This window comes from Vipera ursinii (assembly GCF_947247035.1).
Source record: "Vipera ursinii genome assembly, chromosome: 4".
NCBI classification, from domain to species: Eukaryota; Metazoa; Chordata; class Lepidosauria; order Squamata; family Viperidae; genus Vipera; species Vipera ursinii.
The window spans coordinates 117126378-117130368 of NC_139514.1; the positions used below are offsets into that span (position 1 = coordinate 117126378).

General features: G+C 48.6%; 1 protein-coding gene across 1 annotated transcript in view; it reads right to left on the reverse strand.

Moving 5' to 3' along the window:
- The window catches only part of ELF1 (E74 like ETS transcription factor 1), a 21895-nt gene extending 20324 nt beyond the window's left edge, over positions 1-1571 (reverse strand). Inside the window, exon 1 of the mRNA XM_083362327.1 lies at positions 822-1571. The gene's annotated coding sequence lies outside the window, so the exon portion shown is untranslated. The remainder of the gene's footprint in view (positions 1-821) is intronic.
- Between the last annotated feature and the right edge of the window lie 2420 nt (positions 1572-3991).

Sequence of the window (3991 nt, forward strand, 5' to 3'; positions counted from 1 at the left end):
ATGGGCTGGGATAAATATATCCCGTGCCATTTCCAATTTCAACAACGTCTTCTAAATTCAGTTTTGAGTAGCAACTGGTAGTAACCTAAGTCATCTACAAAAAGGCTAGGTGGGTTTGAAAGTCTTAAAAAGTTCCTCCAACAGGAAGTGAAGAGGCAGCCACCGCCACCACGACTGGAACGGAGAGAAAGGTTGCAACAAACAGATGTTAAGCAATGCACCATGAGTTCTCCTGAAGGCACCTACGGTTCAAAATGACCGATCGGTTTGAGGTTGGCGAATAGATCGACATTCCCCTACGCTTCCACCAGTCCACAGATGCAGCCCAAGGTCTACATGAGGAGTCCCAGAGGTGCATTTTCCAAGAGGCAACTGGACTTCCTTGGTTTTTCCTTGAAGACGCTTCGCTTCCAACCCAAGAAGCTTCTCCAGCTCTGCCTGGATGGTGGGGAGATGGGCAAGATTGATGCTCCTTGCAGACCCCTGGTCGTCTGCCTTCTTTTGGAGCAGGGGTCTTCAAACTTGGCCCTTTGATGACTTGTGGACTTCAAATCCCAGACTTCCTCAGCCAAGCTTGCTGGCTAAAGGAATTCTGGGAGTTGAAGTCCACAAATCATCAAAGGGCCAAGTTGGAGGAGCCCTGCTTTAGAGAGTCCTTGAGGCCACTTGGTGTCCTTGGTCTCCTTCAGCATCTTCACAGAAAAACAAGACAGTCCAGTTACCTCTTGAAAAAAGAGCCTTTGGGACAACCATGACCTGGATGACTTGAGAATCTCCATGGACCTCTGCGTGAGGGAGGTACGAACCAGTGCAAAAATCACCTATGTTTCTTCCGGCAATTGTTGTTCTTCACTTGCAAAGTCATAGCTGACTCTTCGTGACTTTCATGGACCACAGCATGCCAGCCCCCCCCCTCCTCCTTGTCCTCCAATGTCTTCTGGCGTTTGCCCAAATTCATCTTCCCTGCATCAAGGAGACCATCTAACCATCTCCTCCTCCACCGTCCCCTTCTCCTTTGGCCTTCCCGTCTTTCTCAACCCCTGGGTCTTCTCTTCTCATTTGGTGGCTAAAGTATTTGAGCTTCAGCTTCGGTCTCCGTCCATCCGAAAGACGGTCAGGGTTGACTTCCTTGAGGATCGATCGATTGGACCTCCTTGCAGTCCAAGGAACGCTCAAGAGTTTTCTCCAAGACCACAGTTCAAAAGCGTCCATTCTTTGGCGCTCAGCCTTCCTCGTGGTCCAGCTCTCTCAGCCATACACAGTTGTGGTCCAGTTGCTGGGCCATGCCTGACTCTACACAAACCCATGGACCACAGCATGCCCAGCCTCCCCTGGGCCTCCCCTGTCTTCTGGAGTTTGCCCAAATTCATGTTCGTCGCATCAAGGACACCATCTAACCATCTCCTCCTCTGCCGTCCTCCTTCTCCTTCGGCCTTCCGTCTTTCTCGACATCGGTCTTCTCCAAAAGTTCCTCTCTTCTCATCTGGCAGCCAAAGTACTTGAGCTTCAGCTTCGGTCTCCGTTCTTCCGAAGGACGGTCAGGGTTGGAGGACCGACTGGACCTCCTTGCAGCCCAGGGGACCTTCAAGAGTCTTCTCCAGCACCAGAATTTGAAAGCCTCCATTCTTCGGCGCCCAGCCTTCCAACTCTCACGGCCGTACATTTACTACTGGGAAAGCCACAGATCTGACTCTACTTCCAGCAGTTACTCCAATACCAAGAAGATGAGCAGCTGAGTAAAGCCAGTGTATTTCTTCCTCTGATGTTCTTGCTTGTACCTCCCTGGATCTCTACCAGGTGGCACGCTTGGTTGGATTTTGAGAAACAGAATCAAGAGTTGTCTATTATGAAGACTCTGCCATATGTTGGAAATAGAGACACTTTAATTAGAAAAGAAATAATAATAATAAAGTTGGAAGGGACCTTGGAGGTCATCTAGTCCAACCCCTTGCTCGGGCAGGAAACCCTATACCATTTCAGAGAAATGGTTGACCGGTTGACCAATCTCTTCTTAAAAACCTCCAATGTTGGAGCATTCACAGCTTCTGGAGGCAGGTAGTTCCACTGGTTAATTGTTCTAACTGTCAGGAAGTTTCTCCTTAGTTCTAGGTTGCTTCTCTCCTTGGTTAGTTTCCATCCGTTGCTTCTTGTCCTGCCTTCAGGGGCTTTGGAGAACAGCTTGACTCCCTCTTCTTTGGGGCAGCCCCTGAGATACTGGAAGACTGCTGTCATGTCCCCCCTCATCCTTCTCTTCATTAAACTAGACATCCCCAATTCCAGCAACCATTCTTCATATGTTTTAGCCTCCAGTCCCCTGATCATCTTTGTTGCTCTTGTCTGGACTCTTTCTAGAGTCTCGACATCTTTTTGACATCATGGTGACCAAAACAGGATGACATATTCCAAGTGTGGCCTGACCAAAGCATTGTAAAGTGGTATTAGTACTTCACTTGATCTTGATTCTATCCCTCTGTTAATGCAGCCTAGCACTGTGTTGGCTTTTTTGGCAGCTGCAGCACACTGCTGGCTCATATTGAAGTGATTGTCCACTAGGACTCCTAGATCCCTCTCACAGTTACTACTATTGAGCAAGGTACCCCCTATACTATACCTGTGCATTTGGTTTTTCCTGCCTAAATGTAGAACCTTACTTTTTTCCCCACTTCTGCTGCACGCTCCAATTTGGAAGGCCCTTTGCCGTTCTGAAGGACTATATGTATAAGTAGTATTGTGTAAATTGGTGTGACTTTGTCTGAATAAATATTTGCTTCCTGATTGCAGTACGTCTTAAAAATAATACACACCCAGCTCAGGAAAAATGAGCCATCTAACCAACTAAAAAAAAATCAATTGTGGCAGTCCTCGAATTATGACAATCGAGCCCAAAATTCCTGTTGCTAAGCGAGACAGTTGTTGGCCCCATCTTGCAACTTTTCTGGCCACAGCTGCTAAGTGAATCACAGCATGCGTTAAGTTCGTAACCCGGTCGTTAAACAAGTCTGGCTTCCCCCCCATTGACTTTGCTTGTCAAGAGGGGGGAATCACATGACTCCGGGACACTGCGACCGTTGTAAGTATGGTTGCCAAGCGTCTGAATTTGGATCACGCGAGCGCGGGGAGACTGCGACGGTCGTAAGTGTGAAAAACGATCCTAAGTCACATTTTTCAGGGCCGTTGTAACTTTTGAGCGGTCACTAAATGAACTTTTGTAAGTCGGGGACCACCCGTGCTTCTGCTGTATTCAGGATATTGCTCAATATTGCATGTTAGAGGCTGAACATTCCAATTAATAAGTTTCAGAAAGGCTCTGACATCCTTATGGGAAATTATTTTATTCCCAAATTGCTACTTTGCAAAATATTCACCAGGGCAACACCGATTGGGCTTTTATTTGCTCCTGAGAGGAGGAGGAGGAGGAGGAGGAGGGAGGAGGAAAAGGAGGAGGAGGAGGAGGAGGAGGAGGAGAAGAAGAGGAGGAGGAGGAGGAGAAGGAGAAGAAGAGGAGGAGGAGGAGAAGGAGAAGGAGAAGAAGAAGAACAAGAAGAAGAAGAAGAAGAAGAAGAGGAGGAGGAGGAGGAGGAGGAGGAGGAGGAGGAGGAGGAGGAGGAGGAGGAGAAGAAGAAGAAGAGGAGGAGGAGGAGGAGGAGAAGAGGAGAAGGAGGAGAAGGAGAAGGAGGAGAAGGAGAAGGAGGAGGAGGAGGAGGAGGGGGGGGAGGAGGAGGAGGAGAAGGAGAAGAAGGAGAAGAAGAAGAAGAGGAGGAGAAGGAGGAGGAGAAGGAGAAGTAGAAGAAGAAGAAGAAGAAGAGGAGGAGGAGGAGGAGAAGAGGAGAAGAAGAAGAAGAGGAGGAGGAGGAGGAGGAGGAGAAGGAGAAGGAGAAGAAGAGGAGCAGGAGGAGGAGGAGAAGAAGGAGGAGGAGGAGGAGGAGGAGGAGAAGGAGAAGAGAAGGAGAAGGAGAAGAGGAGGAGGAGGAGAATACTGGATCCCAAATAC